This window comes from Notothenia coriiceps, unplaced genomic scaffold (genome assembly GCF_000735185.1).
Source record: "Notothenia coriiceps isolate Sejong01 unplaced genomic scaffold, NC01 NC01_scaffold00019351, whole genome shotgun sequence".
NCBI classification, from domain to species: Eukaryota; Metazoa; Chordata; class Actinopteri; order Perciformes; family Nototheniidae; genus Notothenia; species Notothenia coriiceps.
Window position 1 is genome coordinate 387,862 of NW_011352052.1, and position 18,291 is coordinate 406,152.

Sequence of the window (18,291 nt, forward strand, 5' to 3'; positions counted from 1 at the left end):
GAATGACTGGAGAACTTTACGTAAACTTATCGGGGACCGGTTTTTTAATAGTCGGTTGTTGTTGTTATTTTATTATTATTATTAGTTATTATTGTCGTTATTATTAACCCTTCCCCCCCGGGCGCCGACAAGAATACAAGGAGACTCCCCTCCCGAGTGGATGCGGTTGTGTGGGGGAACTTTTGGGGGACCTGATCCGGTCTAACAATCTCTAGTCCTAATTTTCGAATAACAAAAGGTCCCATGTAAAAATCTCCATAGGGATAATATTTTAGTGAGTTCTACTGTAGACCGTTAAGTTTTTGATATGGTAGTGTAGACGGAAGAATTAGACCCGGTTTAGGTTTCATGAAAAGCGAGGGACCTTGCGTGCTTTTCGTCCCTGTTTCGCGAGTTACAAGGCACTGGACTGTCGAGAATCGAGACGACAAGACTGGTCTCCGGGGGTTAGAGCGGTGTCACTTTGGCAATTTTCCCGGTGAAGTGAGAAGGATGTTACTGTTGAGCGATTTTGACCTAGTTATTTAGGGATAATTAAATGCTCTGTTTTCGCTGTCTACCTTCCGCCATTTGAAATTACTCCGACTGTTTCTCTCCTCTTGTCTCGTCTCTGTGTGTGTGTGTTTGAATCTATCGTGCTGACTGCACCGATTTGATTGGCTGAGTAGCGTCACCTCCTTAAAACATTAAATAATAACTTTTTTAAACCTTTTTATTTTTATGTTTTAAACATATTGTATAAAACTCCCCCACTATTTGGACTATTCCTTGCACCCCTCTAGAATAAGCCCGAATGGTCTCAACCATATTGCATCCGTAACGTGCACTTGTTATTATAACAAGATAGCAAGGACGCTGGTAGCGGTCGGAAAATTGAGTGTTGTTCAGTTTGTGTGTTGTGGAACATGCGTGTCCGTGCATGAAAATATACCACACACCCAATTACAATTGCATGTCCAATTCACTACCCTGGAAGTTAATACAGTTGTTAAAGTTGGAACAGCCTGTGGACAGCCGTTCTTCCTTGCATGTCAGTCGCCGACACCTTCTTACAGAGGACAGGCACATCTAGCTGCAGCACGACCCGTATATTTCCGCACGCCGTGTTCTCAAAGACATATTTTTTTTAACATTTTCAACATGGTCGATAAATCCTTATATGCTCCCGGTAACACACTGAACGTCAACTTTGCCTCCTTATTACACTCACCCCTACTTTAGTGGGAACAATGAGTCTGCGTCTTTGATACACAGAGGAATAAATGCAGATTTAGTCCACTGTTAGAGGAAATCAGAAAAGTGTTGCCAATCCAAGTAGTGATTGAGAAAACCATCCCATTGAAAGATCTTCCAAATGGCAAAGATGAGATGGAATACCTCTGTGTGGGAAACCCAGCTATTCTGTTGCTCATTATTAGTGACTATGCTGAGGCTGTGGGAAGGAGTGTGGTCGTGGATACTGTCTGTCAGGTAGGAGGGGGCTTGGTTGTTCAGAGCTTAGTGCATTAGGAGAAAGATTTTAAAATGTATTTGTTGACGCATAGGGAGCAAATGGAAGTTCTGCAGGCAGGGTTCATGTGGTCAGCAGAGTTCTGGATGTACTGAAGGTTATTGAGTTTAGATGATGTACCATACAGGATGCTGTTGCAGTAGTTCAGTCTGGATGAGATGAAGGCATGGATAAGGGTTTCGGAAGCAAAGATGGAGAGTGATGGGTGGATGTTATGTTTGCTCTGTGGTTTAAATGGGTTTCAAAGGTGTGGTTGCTGTATACAGTGACTCCAAGGTTGTGGATGTGTGGGGAGGGAGACAGAGTGGAGTAATCGATGGTGAGAGAGAAGTTGTTATTGTTTTTGGTGAGGGATTTGGGACCAATGAGTAACATGTGAAGTATTATTTAAATTATTTGAAGTATTAAAGTAACATATTATAGCAGAAAGTTTTATATAGTGTATTTCTGCTATATTCATTTTAAAGTCACCTTATATAGAATGTGTGTTAAACTTGTGATTTCTGCCTTGAGTGACTTCTGCCTTGCAGATACCAAGAAGAGGCCCCTTGAGTCTCTGTTAATTATCAATAGTCCTTGCAATTAACAGGGGAATTCCCAGAGACATTTTCCTTAGATATAATGCAGTTAAATTCTTGTTAGTTAATGATGCACATCCTGCAGGCCTTGAGAATTGAGTCACACAGTTAAACGAGACCATAGTCCTTTGTTCTCATTTTTAAATGTATTCATTCCAGATAGCTGACTTTTAGGTGAGAAGAAGGTCAGGGAAGACCTTAGGGCATGGGAACAGTTAACTTCTGTTGGTTGACTGATTCTGTGGCCGTCATGGGACGATGGCGTTTGGATATTTACAAATATGGCTTTTATAAAGAAAAACAGGTGACATTTGTATGATGGGCTGCAGAGGGATAATGTGTGTGCGTTCTGTCAAAGAGTCCTCTGTCATGACTCCAAATCATTGATTGGGGGATCTGCCTAAGGGCAGAGGAACAAACACACACACACACACACACACACACACACACACACACACACACACACACACACACACACACACACACACACACACACACACACACACACATAGCTACTACACTACACACACACACACACACACACACACACACACACACACACACACACACACACACACACACACACACACACACACACACACACACACACACACACACACACACACACACACACACACACACACACACACACACACACACACACACACACACACACACACACACACACACACACACACACACACACACACACACACACACACACACACACACACACACACACACACACACACACCTCTCAATATGAATGTGTTTTTATATTGAAGTTGTTTATTTCTCTCTTTAGGCTCGCAGCCCACATCCCCACAGAGTCCTCCGACTCCTAAACCCAGGAGCACTTTCTCCGTAAGTCCTTGAACGCAACCCGTCAGGGTGGACTTGGAGGGGCAGAGAATTAGAAACACACACTGTCTGTTGTTGTTGTTGTTGTTGTTGATGTTGTTGTCAGTGCAGGGGAACTAGTTTACATTCATAACCTCAACCAGAAAAGCAGAAGTGATGACGCCGTCACAAAGTGCAATATGGACCATGTGACACTTCAGTTTGATTTAGCACCGTATTTCAAAATAGATGTTTTTTCCACATCATTTAATTTTTTATATTAAGTATCTTTGAATTGAGTTTTATAATTATATCTGTGTGTCTATCTAACAGTGCTGTGTGTGTGTGTGTGTGTGTGTGTGTGTGTGTGTGCGTAGAAGCAGAAGCCTAAGAACACACACACAGCACTGTTAGATAGACACACAGATATAATTATAAAACTCAATTNAAACAATATTTTTTAAGTGTTTTTTTTTAAAGTAGATATATTTTTAACTGTTTTAAAAAAAACATTTTTTTTAAATATTCATTTTTTTTTGGCGGAAATAACTCTGCGATTCAGCTTTTAGAGCATTTAGGTACGTTTACATTCTAATGATTAAATAGGAAATAAAACAGTTTGAGTTTATTTAGCTCAAAAACAAATGCACCCTTGCTGAATTTACACATGTCTCTTTCCCAATGTAAGTCAATGGGGGAAAGAATGACGTCACAGAAGCTGCAGTACCACCGTTTGGCCGGTTTTTATATATTTGTGAAAAGGGAAAAACTGATGTCTGTCAGCCTAAAATCCGACGCACTTACAAAAGGAGTGGATTTCAGGGGTTTTTTAATAAACACTGTTATCAGATAAAAGAGTACGTAAAGTCAAAAGCGTGGCATCAAACCCTCTCTCACATAACAGCTCAGCCGGGACACATCATGACAGAGACGAGAGCCAACACAGGACTCTTTCTGCGAGGGAAGACGGTACAGTGAGCAGGAAGAAGAAGTACATTTGCAGAAATCATGCGCAGACAGGAAAGGTCGTTTGATATCCAGACATCGTAGCATAACAAAGAGCATCAAGAATGAGGTCTCATATTAAACCGCCTATTGGCCACGGGCCTGGAAACAGCAGCAACTCCTTACTCAATGGAAGGGTGTTGAGCGTTAGCCCTTCCAGATGTGAGTGGGGGAGATGGTAACAACAACAACAACAACAACAACAACAACAACAAAACAACAACAACAACGGTCATTCGATTACAAAGACTTTCGCGCTTGCAGTCGATCCTCGCTGCAGCTCCACAAGGAAATTACTAACTGCTTTTATATTTACAGCTTTGGATCATTTACAAAAATAAGATCTTGTCGATTAAATTGCCATAGTGTTATAAAATATGATAATGTTTTAATAAATGTAAGGACTCATAATGCGCTGACTCATTTTCTGGTTCGAGAGCCTGTACTACGAAGGCCTGGTTCAACCTACCTGGATATGTTTGAGTTAGATCCGGTTGGCCTAATCCAAAACATACGCCGCTCTCGCTAAACGGGTCCTACGCAGCGGGTTATCAAGTGGGATCGCCTCAAGCCAGCCGATGTCCTATCTAGTCTAGCGTGCGTAATCACATGAAAGTTGGTATCTGGAGCATTCGACAATCACAACATGGAGAAGCTTAGCTGACAGCGCAGCCGTCATACTTCCGAATGCAAAAGTCAACTATAATATTAGACATTATGAGAGTAATAACTTTAACATCCATGACTTAAAACCACTTCTATCAGGATCAAAAGCCACATAGCTGCACCTGCAAGGTGAATACAGGTGGCCGTAACAGAACAAGTGTTGAATCCGTACATTAACAGGTTTATGATATCACTGCCCCGTCTAAGACACCATCTGACTTTCATTACATTTGACTCGAGTGTTTCCTCAACTTAATGTGTTGCTTCAAATAATCCTTCTGCATACAGTATGTGACACTGTGAGTGTTGCACGGCCAGATACGGCTCAGCTGACTCAGATAAGGAGATGATACATTATGATGTGATATGCCGCGGACTGTACTTAATGTTACTCTGATCCGGTTACTTATGTTGTGGCAGATATTTAAGTAAGCTTTCTTAACTCTAATGTTCTAATAGTCAGATTGCTCTGAAGATGGGAGGTGATATTCTATTAATGTTCACGTTCACACAGTCGCTGATTTTTGCCGGCCGTTTTTCCTGCAACGGCAGCTTTTCTGTATTTCCTTTCTCCTGTAATATGACTTGATCGCTTTAAACTCCGCACACTGAGCTCTGATTGGTCAGCAGGCAGTGCTTTCACTGAGTTGAGCTCTTAGCCTGCAACCTAACCTGCTCCGGGGCAGGTTAGCCGCTCAGCATCAGTTACCATGGAGATCTAGCCTGCTAAAAAGAGAACCAGCTTCGTAGGACCGGGGACCCAGAGTTAACCTGAAGTTAGCCGCTAAGAGAACATCCAGCTTTGTAGTACACCCCCCAGGACTCATAATGCTGACTCGTGTCTCCCGATCACTCAGTGATGAAGTGAACGAAGGTCAGAGGAAACACTCCTCTCCTCGTCGGGTCTTCTTCCACGTGACCAAACTGAAAGCACAAATTACACACAAAGCCTCAGAATCTGTATTTCCCGCTAGTCACATGACAGCACATGTTTTTAACACACAAAGGGGCGGGGCCTAGTGTCGAGGGATGGGTTTCTTGATGGACTTCCTGTTTACTCACCCACCACTCGCTGTCCTCCTCGCCCTCCACCACGATCACCTCGCCCTCCACGAACGTCAGCTCGTCAACGTTGTCCGCCGAACAGTTGTAGATCGCCTTCACCCTCTTAGGCTTCTGCTTCTACACACACACACACACACACACACACACACACACACACACACACACACACACACACTGGACAGGGTTGAGCTGGACTGGGTAGGGGTATTGTGGTTGAATGCCTTTCCAGTCATGCTCCGTAGACAAGCCTCTGGCCTTCTTTCCTACTACTGGCTCCCTCTGTCTTTGCACCTGTGTCTGGGTGCTTTTTCTCTGCTCACCGCACTGCTGCAAGGGACACGAGTGTAAATGTTGTGGAGAGGGATTTGAACCACATTCTGGTGATGAGGAATGAGGCCCGTCTGGTACTCTTAAGCCCAGATGGAAGGGTTCAGAACAAGGACTATAGCAGATCTTGGTACAATGGTGGAGTAAGAAAAAGCAGACAGGAGAGCTCAACTCCATTCACAGCAGCGCATGAAAGCCTGATTTAACTGGAGCAGTGGATTTGTAGCTAGATTTCCCAAAGGATCCTGATGCTGCGACTCATTGTAAATCTGGGAAATTAACATTGGTCTAAGCTTCTTATGGGAAACCAGACTTAGAGTATACGGCTCAGTAACATACCCACATACTTTTTGGTTAAAAATAAAAATAGAAAAATAATTAAACTAAGACTCATTTACATCTGCATCAGTTATAATGTTGTCATACCTCACTAATATTGGTTCCTCACAAGATAAAGGTGTCACAGCAAGTCTTAAAAACGTCGTAAACGTCGTAGCTTGCTCCTTCTGCGGAGTTATGTGAATAAATGTTGAACCAAGATTTGGAAATCACATTTTGGGATCCAGAAATAACATAACGTTTGAGGGAGGGAGGGNGATATACTGAATATTATTTGATCTATTCCACCACTAGCTTAATCCCAAATAATGTAGAGGTGTGTTGTTGGTGCCTTAAATAACCCCTTATTTTATAGTGAGATTTATTTTTATGTTCATATAATAGTGATTTCAATGCCACCCTAAAATTATCACTGGTTCCATCCTGTCCACCCCACTGAAAATGTCCTGGCTCCACCACTGGTTGGTCAGTGAAAATGATGCTGTCTATAGGAAGTGTTCCAGTCTGTAATGTGAGTAGACATATCTGCCGTAACACAACTTCTCAAACTACACTTCAGAAGTCTGTGTACTGGCACCAGGAGAGAAAGCAGGGGGGGGGACATGAATCACACTTGACAAGACCATTTCCTTTCACTGTCATCCCTGCTGATTCGGCTGTGGGGGCTGGAAGCTGCTGCCAAAACATAAACAAGAAGGATTACATGTATAATGAACGGCCCTCTGTAAGGGTTTAGTGTTCGAGATCCACCTGAATGTTGCATTTCATCGGGGAACTTTAATTCAGTGAAACAGCTTCAGCGGCCCTGTGCCTAATTTAATGAGATTGCAATGGTCGCAGAGCACCGACAACTCAGGGAACGGCTCATTAAATCGCTTTGTTCTATTTACATGTCTTGCAGAGTTACATACAAAGACACGAGCAAGCTGAACAAGAGAGTTCATGATTTAATGATGACAAGGGAAACATTTTTAATAGTAAATAATGGTTCACTCAAAGGACAAAAAACTATTTTCTTACTTTTGTGGTATCTAGTGATGTAGATTGTTGGTTGTAATTGCCCAGGTGAAAGGATAAACTAATATAAATAATAAATAAACATATAAAGATTTATTTTTCAGTCGAGTTTTGGGTAGAATATTAACGATTGTGTTGTGCTCTCTTTTGGATAAATTGCATAATGATGGAAGTTTCAAATTACCAGAAATATATATCTTTGGAATTTCTCTATTGTAATTTAATCTGCAAAAAGTTCTTATCCAATTTATACAGTATGATGTGAGATTTGTATCTTTCATTTCTTTATGATAATAAAACACGTATTTACAGTATGGGTTTACACTGTTGGTCGGATTGTTCATCTCGGAAATTGTGATGGGAAGTTTTCTCATATTCTAAAAATAATAGTTATTTTAAGAATCCAGAAAAATTATTGGCAGATAGAAAAGGCTGGAAAATATGCTTCGGTTTCTTTACGGATTTAACGAGATCGCTAATTGATCCACTTTTTCCTTAGGGGCCAGACTAGCTGTTTTGAGTTGATATGCTAACCTTAAAAAAGGGGACCTATCATGCAAAATGCACTTTTGTACGTCTTTTATACATGAATATGTGTCCCCGGTGTGTCAGGGAACTCACAAAGTGTCAGAAAACAGAACCCTGTCTCTTTTCCTCCATACCCAAATCTCTAAAAACGGGGCTGCAACAGAGCTGATTATTATTAGAAGTTTTCTGACATCAGAAAAGGGGTGCTCCGCCTATATGGGCAACTCTCCACCTATCAGGGGAATGAAAGGCCGCTCGAAAGCGCTGGAGGCGCTGTAGTCTGCCACATAAGCAGAATCAGCCCTTGCAAAAACAGGGCTGGAAAAGAGTGAAATGAGGCATAGCTAAAATGCATGAGAGACATGTTTTGTATAGGTATGGCCCTAGAATATATGTTTCAAATATAGCATGATAGGTCCACTTTAAATATTGTTTTAAAGAGCTTGTTTTCGTTGGTTTTTGGACTAGCTAGTTTCCACCCTGTCTCCTACCTCATGGCGCCACCGGAAGTCATGCTAGTAACTTTTACAGAGAATAATGCCACATTTGAAATAGGTGTAGGCAGGGGCGGCGGGTACTGTAGGCTAGGGAAGGCTAAGCCTTCCCAAATATTTGTGTCACTGCATCCTGGTAAAATAAAAATATAATGTTTGTGTCTTTGACATTAGCGCTGCCATAGCAGCGCTAATGTCAAAGACACAAACATTATATTTTTATTTTACCAGGATGCAGTGACACAAATATTTGGGAAGGCTTAGCCTTCCCTAGCCTACAGTACNCGATTTCAACAGTAAAACGTCACGTAGCTGTTTACATTTATGCTTGCTTACATGTTTCGCGCCTCCTCTCCCGGAAGTTAGCGACATTTAACATACCTTGTTTTCACCTGGCTCAACTGCGTGGCCCACACTTCGCCGCCTCTTCATCATTTTTTTAACGAAAAAAATTTCTTATGTCCATCTTCAAAAACTCTGAGTTCCGACGACGTTATTTAAACATTGTCACAGCTCACAGGATGGTAGCGTCAGCGCCTATAAGACAGATGTTATTTCCATTCAACTCTGCTGGTTTGTCTGGTTGTCTTGCCTCTGTTGCCCTCAAGACCATCTGTTCACCAAGCCTTTGGCCCCTATTATTGTTGTTTTTTGTCTGTCTGACTGGTTGTCTGATTTGTTTTTTGTTATGTTGTTTTGCCCTGTTCTTCCTTGTAAAGCGACTTGGGTCCCATGAAAGGCGCTATATAAATCTAAGTATTTATTATATTATTCACTGAACACGGACAATGACATCCTGCCGTCCTCTCTTGTGTCATGGATGAGGTTCAGGTAAAGACGGGTTAATGTATTATTTATTGACTCATAATATAATACATGACTTGAGAGTAGGCCAATCTGGGCATATTTAATCACAATTAATTAAACATACTTATCATTGGCTGACCGGTCATGTACTGAATTTTATTTTTATCTTTGCTAGGGCCCTTAGTGGCTTGCGACTGCGGGCCCTAAGCCGGCCGCTATGGTCGCTTACACGTCGCGGCGCGGCTCTTTGTTGTCCTTCTTTCTTTTCCACTATATCTGTAAAGCGTCTGAGCACCTGTAAAAGCACTTACAAAATTAATCTATCATTATTATATGTATTCCAAATAACATGATGATGCAGAAATGGATGATGAAAATAAAAATACAAATGTTAGGGATCCAGTCCACACATCTACAAACAAAATAACTCCCATAAAAACCATCTGCAAAAGAGAAACTAAACAACCACATACAGAGCCAACACCAAAATGAGCACAATAGGAGACCTGAAACACAACAAAGACCATTCATGCAACCTTTCTGACATACTATACTGAAAGTTGGATGCAACTAAGGCCTGATCATACTTGTGATGCAGTTTCTGCGTGCCTTTGTCATTATAATGCTAATGGAAGGCACAGTGAGGATTTGAAACAGGGTTTATTCTGTGTTCAGGCTCTGTTCAGCATTGCCCTGCATGTTGTAAATCCAGTTGTTCTGTTCACCTCTCCAACTGGACTCACCTGCTGTCTTCCTCATCAAAATCCCATAAACACGGAAAGCCAGGAATAGTCCCAGCTAATACACTAAGCTCATTTGATAATCAAGGCTTTCTCCCGCGCATTATCCACTCCACCAATAAACAATGATGTCCAAAATGAGAATACATGAATGCCTGTGTGAGTCTTTCACCAGTGTACGCTGCATCAGGTGCACCGTAGCTATCGGTGTTGACACACAGGGTAGGAGCAAGTCGGCCCACGTTATCCCTGTTGTGACCTGTACATCAGACGCTGCATCTCTGGAGAGAGCGTAGAGTTTTTTTTCTAGCTTTCCTGTTGAGATTGGCTCGAATAACATCGATTTAAGCCCACAATTAGTACATCAGTGATTAGTACAGGGTCTCGCTGCGGGAAACACACCCAGCTTCATTTTTCTTCGACTACTTGCCTTCTCATTCTCCTTCTTTCTTACCATGTAACTTGCCCACATCGTAAACTCCCTCGAACGGCAGGCCGCTCGCTCTCCTTCTCTTGATCGACCTCTCTCAGAGAACACTTCCACTGCCCCGCTTCTTGTAGGATTTCTGCATGTCTCTTCTTTCAATTTGACCATCTCTGTTATCTAGTTAATGGAATACTAATAAGTATAGAATACACAACACATTACTAGCGCTCATAAAGAAATGATAAGAATAAGAATAATGTGTATTGAACTGGTTTCCATTAATTACTGATGCTTTATTTAAGGTAACTTATAGATAGCCCTCATTTTATCAGTATGATCTGCAATGGTCAAACTACATTTAATTGCCCCATTTTTTCTTTAGTAGTTTTCCCAAAACATTAGAGTATTTTGATTGAGATATGGACCGCAAAACAAAACATTGTCCCTGGTTTTTTCATTTTAAAAATCCAAGTCACCCGAATGCAGTAGTTGCCTTAGCTTATTTTGTTATGAGATGATTGATGTGAATTACTGTTCAAATTAGGTTAATGTAATTAATCGTTTTCGGTCTTATATTTTTTTTTTTCGCGGGGGAGGCCCTTTTTCCAGTTAGAGCCAATAGCCCCTCCAAATGTCTGCGCACATACCGTGCCGTGAATATTCGTCGGTGTTATCAGCGTCCCATGAATGGATTTTGTCTCTGCATTTCATTAGTGCATTTGTGCATAAACCTGTTTTGTAATGATATCATTCCAAAACATTGATAAGCATGTGGTTGAATATCACCACAGGGTTCCTTTCAGACTGGTGCACGCTTCATACTGACAAATGGTTTCACTCTGAGTGATGTCATCATAATCATTCTACCTTTCGAACACCAGGCATTTAGTGATGTTTACCTGTTTCTTGAACGATCCGATTCTTTTGAACGGGCTCTTTGGTACGAACAAAGGGAACCGAAGTCGTTCTTTTTATCGTGGGTTCAAATGGCCTACGTCCCCAGGTCACCAAGCTCATGGCGTAAAGTCTTTGCATTGTGCGCAACGTAGGGATTGTTAGGCTTTTGCAGACCATTTACAGGCACAGAACCTATAGAACACACTGCAGGAGAGGAACACCCAAAAAAAGCATAATGGGCCCGTTAGGCACTTTATAGAAACAAGAGGAATAAAGCTATAAAAAAAAACGTTTAATTAGTCATTTGCCGCATGACATTTAAAATCACAACATGTGTTTGAAGGCACATAATTATTAACTAGAGAAACATATTCCTTGTTTATGCTTAAATATATATAAAAGTATATATGGAAGGCTGAATACAAAATAATATAATGGAATTGTGTCACATATACAAACAATTCCAAAACGTGGTAGAGAGGAGGGACATTGAGGTAAGAGAGGAGCAGAACAGGAGAGGTTAAGATCTGTGCAGAGAGCCCTCCAGTGTAACAGAATGCCACTTAATTTCAATTGGAGACTGAGTGGATAAATAGGGGTGCAACGGTATGCATATTCGTCCCGTACCGTCACTGTTCGGACGTCACGGTTTGGACGTCACATGCAGTCACACGACGAATACGCCTTTTTGGGAAAAAAGTCTGTGAGACTCATTTCAGGGCAGGTTCCATTACACTATTTATATTCCAGTGGCCGTATTGCGCCCTAAAAGCTGTTTGGCCAGCCGCCCTTAAACAACAAATGAAGAACTAGAAGAAACACAACAACAAAATGAACAAAATACAAGAAGAAGAAAAGTTAGTATGTGATTTCAGATAAGACAACAGGGAGCTAGAACCCACCTGCTTTTTTAAAATCAGCATGTGTGGAAAATGTTGGGTTCCCTGTGGACCTACAATAAGATGGAGTGCGAGTGGTGGATCGGACGAGGAGGTGTGTCGGATGTTGTTTGATAGCGGTGCGGTATGCTAATGAATAAATATAAAAACAACAAACCTGGAAATTATGCATTTGGGAAGGTTTTTTTTTTGCTTTTTCTGGTTGTACCCGAACCCGTACAGAACTGTGACCCCCAAACCGAGGTACGTATCGAACCGTGACCTCTGTGAACCGTTACCCCCCTAGCCGATAAACAATCTGAATAATGTTCCTGAAGGGTTTCTAATCTCTTTAGGACGGAGAAAGCTGAGAGGATGGAGGGTTAGGACTTGGTGAAGAGGATTGTTAATTTCATTAAAACAGGTGGCTGGAGGAGTGGAGGAGTCCTGGAAGATTCAGCCCACAGGGGAAAAACCCTCGCTTCTGCTTATCCTGTTATACCTGGTCTCCACTGCTTAGCTAATTACTTAAACCAGGGGTCTGCAACCTTTTTGACCAAAAAGAGCCATTTTTGCTCCTTTTTCCCCAAATTTTTTTGTCTGGAGCCGCAACACATATTTTCATAGCTTGATAGCTAATAAAGTTGTATTTATTGTTATATCAGACAAAAACTACAGTTTTTTTGCATTTATTAGGCTATTTATTACATTATATAAAAGACTGTTAACCTCTAATAAGAAACAAAGAACTCATATAAGGAGAATTAAATAATAAATACCACAGGCTTACTTTAAAATAAATTAAACACAGCACTTGGGGGGAGTCCTCTGCACTATTGAAGGAAAAAAAATATTATTAAAATGGGCCCACTTTTGAAATAAATAAACATATAGCTGCACCCTAAAAATAGTTAAAGTAAGTGGTAGGTAGGTAAGAATGGAGAAACAGCTCCGAGTGCCGCTTAGAATTTGAAATACAACAAACCGGAAAAAATATGCCTCTTCCTTCGACTTCCTCACCAGAGCCCCTCCTCCAACACACACGGAACGGCGCACATGACCAGATATGAGGGCACGAGATAAATGGTGGTGCACAGATGGAAGGCTGACAGGCTGACAGGCAGGGGTAGGCCATCCAGTTATTTTAGCCGGGCCGGCTCCAGATGATTGGTCGTGCTTTTTACAGCGCTTCGGCTCCAGAGATAAGTTTTTGTTATGTATTTATTGTCAAAGCATTTAATATATTCATTGCTATCGGGATGTTAAGAGCATTCCATGGAATATAACAAAAAGTGTTTTCTGAAATAAATTACATACCCCATTGAATTATGTCAGCTGTCTTCCTCTCCCGTGTTGTTCCTCAATACGTAAAGGCAGTGCAGCACCTTTGACAACTTCTCTCTACACATCAAACATACCGGTAAACCAGCATCGTTTGCTGTGAAAGCATATAACTCTGTCCACACAGAATTAAATCCTGTGTTCCTCCGGTACATTTCTTTGATTTATCCATAGTTCGCTCATCAAGCCGGGGGTCAGGTTATTCACTCGCAGGAAAAGGCGCTCGCGCGGGACCGTAGCAGGATGTGACGCATATTTTAGTTGACCTAATTAAAACCGTTTTGTTTTTTATTTATGTGTCACAGTATCACCTCAAAATACAAGATACAAAACATTTTCAACCATGCAACAAAATATAAATAGTCCTACAAATACTTTTATTTTATTTCCTTCTTATTTTTTGTCCAAGCTCAAGGGAGCCAGAGCAGAGGGCTTAAAGGGCCGCATGCGGCCCGTGGGCCACGGGTTGCCGACCCCTTGCTTAAACTCAATAATTCCTCCTAGAGCGAGACACATAGCCACATCGGCTCAGGTGTGTTCACACTGTCCCTGAGTGTATTTTTCACTCAAATACATTAATATTAGTGGCCAATATCAGTGGTGGAGCCAGGACATTTTCAGTGGGGTGGCCAGGATGGAACCAGTGATAATTTTGGGGTGGCATTGAAATCACTATTATATGAACATAAAAATACATCTCAATAGAAAATAAGGGATTATTTAAGGCACCTACAACACACCTCTACATTATTTGGGATTAAGTGGTGGAATAGATCAAATAATATTCAGTATATCTAACTATTTTTTTGTAATCCCACAGGCAAAGTATCAACAAAGCTTACATTATACAAATATAGTGCAATATACAGACTGTTTAGCTTATGATGATCAGCAGCCCTATGAGCTCATTCTCTCAGTGTATCATCAGGAATACAGAGACACACACACATCATTTAAATAAAGTTTTTAAATTCAATGATAGGTTAAGAATAAACATCTTAAAGCAAATAACAATAAACAATAGCCCATAACACTGTAAGGCCCCCGGTTGTGATTTTACAACATTACTTTAAGCTATCCTAAAAAAGTCAGTAACGGGTAATATATTACCCACATTTCATTAGTAATGCGTTACATTACTTAAAAAAAACCACAGATTCATGGGTCAGCCTACACAGCTGCAGCTGAGAGAGTATTTACTTTCTGCTCAATTAGGTACACCACAGTCCACTCGGACAAACACTTCTTAAATTCTTCCATCAAGATTAATTCCCTCAGAGCAGTATAATTCACGGCTTTACAGGAAGCAATTTGTTTTGAAAACATTATTCCCTTTTCTCTGGCAAACTCCACATGTGTTTGATTAGGACCCTTCCTATGGTATCTACATTTCTGCCGGTAAGCTTCCGGTACGAGTTCATACACTCTGAGGATGGCAGTTTTAACGGTGTCATAATCAAGACTTTCCTCCAAAGAAGAGCAGCCACTGCTTCCTGAGCTCTCCCGTGAATTTTACATTGCACCATTGCACCCAGGAGAGCCACGATTCAAGCGGCCACTGCAGCGGCTGCAGCAAGGCGCTCAAATGCGCGTCCACTTCAGTCTCCCTAAAGGTTGGCACTAATGAGAGATGTTTACTCCATTTCAAAGGCGGTTGGATGAGGGGGCCTACGGGTCGGGGACAAAAAGCGCCAGAATGTGTGCAGTTGGCGAGTCCAAACTCCAGCTGAACGCAACCTGACTGGCTTGTCGGCCTCTATCTCCAGCGTCCTTACTGTCCAGCTGGGAACTGTATCTGCCTGCTCTGCTCTTTGTCTGTTGCCCCAGCTGAAGACGAGCAAGACGGACCTTTTAGTTTAGCCCCCTCTTGGGACTCCAAGCTGAACTACCAGGTGGATAGTGCTTCATGGCGAGGCGACGCGAGCGTGTGGTATAAACCGCGGTGTCGTCCTCACTGTCCCCACCTCTCCCCTGAGCAGGCTGAAGGTACCGCCTCAAGCTTATGCGCCTTCTGTTAACGTATCACGACAGGTGCAGCACACCAAAATTGACCCCGTCCACCAAACTCCCATCAACAATGACAGCCTTTAAGATCTGCTTTAATAACTGCTTTTGCCCCGTGAGAACTGAAGTGTTGCGCAATCTCTAACAGGTCTTCCCTTACGACACCTGATCTAGCTGCTTGACTGAAGGACCGATTAAAAAGGACATCAAATTAAACGATTTGCGCCATACCCAGGTGAACTGCACTCAAGGTTTTACCCAATTGCTACCACCAAACCCACTTATAAACCCCAGGATTCAGATTGAATTTCATCCCGGACTAGCCCCCCATGTAGTGAGTTACGACTATCCACTAGGATGAGGGAAGGCAACACACACAAATGGGTTTGTGTATTAAGTAATAATAGGGTTTAAATGGAATAACATTTTACAGTACATTGCATTTAGCTGAAGCTTTTATCCAAAGCGGACTTACAATAATGTGCGTTCCGACCAACAAAATACAAACTTGAAGAAAACAAGAATCATATAAGTACATCAGGTTTCATAGAGCTTAAAACATTTCAAGTGCTACTCAACTGGCTTTAGGATAAACCAGTCCTTTATTAGTATATAAGTGCTTTGTTATAGTTCTATTCGCTCGACAAACAGGTGGTACAACAAAAAGAGGGCAATATATAGCCTAAAGCCAAACTAAGGAGCCAAAAGGGCACAGTATACTGCTAAACACGAAGGAGACCTAAAAAGTGAGCCTAAATTCACACATGACGACACTAACCTATTACTACCTAATCACTGCTATGGGAAGGCGCAAGGGAAATGCAGCTAACACCAGGGGCACAAAAAACAGCTACTACTAACAATATAACAGAGTATTCAAGCATATATAACACACTAAACACACACACTAAACACGGATCACCACAAGTTATGACACTCTAAACGTGTCCACGAACACAGGAGCAAAATGAAGTGAGGTATCTGATCGCAGCAATACCTCAAAGAGTGATAGACAAGTCAACAACGGCTTTGTAGCGTCATCTGGCAGCAGGTAAGGTGGGTGGTGGTTGGAGGGGGGACGGGAATCCATAATAGTATTTGAGGACAGACCAGGAGTGGTAGCCAATATGGATGTTTTTGAAGAAGTTTTCAAAGGTGAAGGTTAAAGGACAGAGGCGACAGCCGTTCAACCACACACACTCCAGATAACCCGAAATGTTCCCAAGAGCGTTCAAAGCAGCAGGTGTTTTTTGCTCCTGTGTGTCTGAACTTGCCATATAACTTTTCTTCTTCCTTTGTATTTGTTCCGTTTTGTTGTGTTTTTTTTTATTCTTCATTGTGTTAAGGGCGGCTGGCACAGCTTTAGGCGCAATACGCCCTGGATTTTATTAGTGTAGTGGATGACAGTTTTTTTCCACCGACTCGTAAAAAAAAGGGGTATTGTCCGTGTGATTGCATGCACCGAAAAACGTGACGTTTCGAACCGTGACGGTACGGGAACCAGAATACGGATACCGTTACACCCCTATTCTCTCCCGTGTTAAAAAAACGTTGACGGTATCACACAGGTCGGCACACTTGTAAAGCCTTTATTGATGTGAAAAGATATCTGCTTGAGGTGTGCCCCAAATGGCCTTGCTGTTTGCCTTCTCGGGGGACACACAGCAGAAGTTATTCAAGCAAAAGATTCTTATGTGAACCGACAAAGGAAGAACCATTAGTTTAAATTTTCTCTGATCAGGAGCAATGTGCACGTACGTTGAATGGGGGTTTTCTACATGGGTTTGAGAGTCAGGAGAGTATGGTTTCAGTATTTACACCAAAATCCTCCTAAGCCAGAGATTCCTTTGGGGTTCACTCAACCTTCTTTTATTACTCTGTTGTGGCATCAGCCATTTCTATGTGTGTGGCCTGCTATTATTACGTAGTTAGGAATTAGTTCTTTATTCCTGTCATTTATTGTTTGTTTAGCTTTAAGTATGGAGGACCTGAATAGTTCATATTTTTTAGCCGGCTTTATTCTGAGTTTAGTTTTTGAATCTATTTAGCTTTTGAGGGGGGTGTCTGATTTTCATGGCGCTGCATCTCCCCACATACGAGCTTGTGGGCAGGGGTTGGAGTTTTGGAGAGGGGATTTATGAAATGATTATGTGTTCTGTGGGATGTTGTAGGTTTCAGACCCGCAGTCACTGACGATGGGAGTAGTTAATATTCATGCCGCATTCGTCCTCATTAGTCATGCAACAAAAGTGACCCAGGTCAACCAATTATGCAAAATGAGCTAAGTCCGCCTCCGTTTGGTCCGAGGTGTGAAATATCCCAAGTAGGCGTGTGATATCCCGAGTAGGCATAGCAGTGGGAGGACTCATTTTTGCTCAGGGTGCTGCCAAAAGTGGGGAGGTTGGCCGCTTAAAAAAAAAAAAAAAGCACAATCAAAACAACGATACGAGTCAGCATAAATTGTTTGTTAAAGGCCGAGACAAACGGCAAAGGAAAACAACATCGTTTTTCAATGCATCTGTTACATTTTTTGATGTTTGCTATTTTGATCCAAACATAACAATTCAGGCCTTTTGGGAGGAAAACCGTACATAAAAAACCACTTAATGGGTTAAAAACAATCAGTTTCAAACATTGCGTCTGTAATCATCTCTCCAGACTTCACCAAAATTTAGCATTCTAAACGTAACATAAAGTAACGCAGATCCGCTGTTAGCACCATTTCATCAGAGATATCATTGGAAAGCTCCGTCTCTCCTGCACAATCTCAACGGATCCAAATACTGGCTCATTTCCTTTTGCATCAGCAACCAATCGTGAAAAGTACA

The 18,291-nt window shown here is 41.8% G+C and overlaps 1 long non-coding RNA gene across 1 annotated transcript; it reads right to left on the reverse strand.

Moving 5' to 3' along the window:
• Nucleotides 1-5,279: 5,279 nt before the first annotated feature.
• On the reverse strand, nucleotides 5,280-16,053 carry LOC104951879 (uncharacterized). Its single transcript, XR_799070.1, has 5 exons — nucleotides 16,043-16,053; nucleotides 14,947-14,952; nucleotides 12,478-12,485; nucleotides 5,662-5,781; nucleotides 5,280-5,523 (listed from the first exon to the last, which is right to left on the reverse strand). It is a non-coding gene; the product is annotated as an uncharacterized lncRNA (long non-coding RNA).
• Between the last annotated feature and the right edge of the window lie 2,238 nt (nucleotides 16,054-18,291).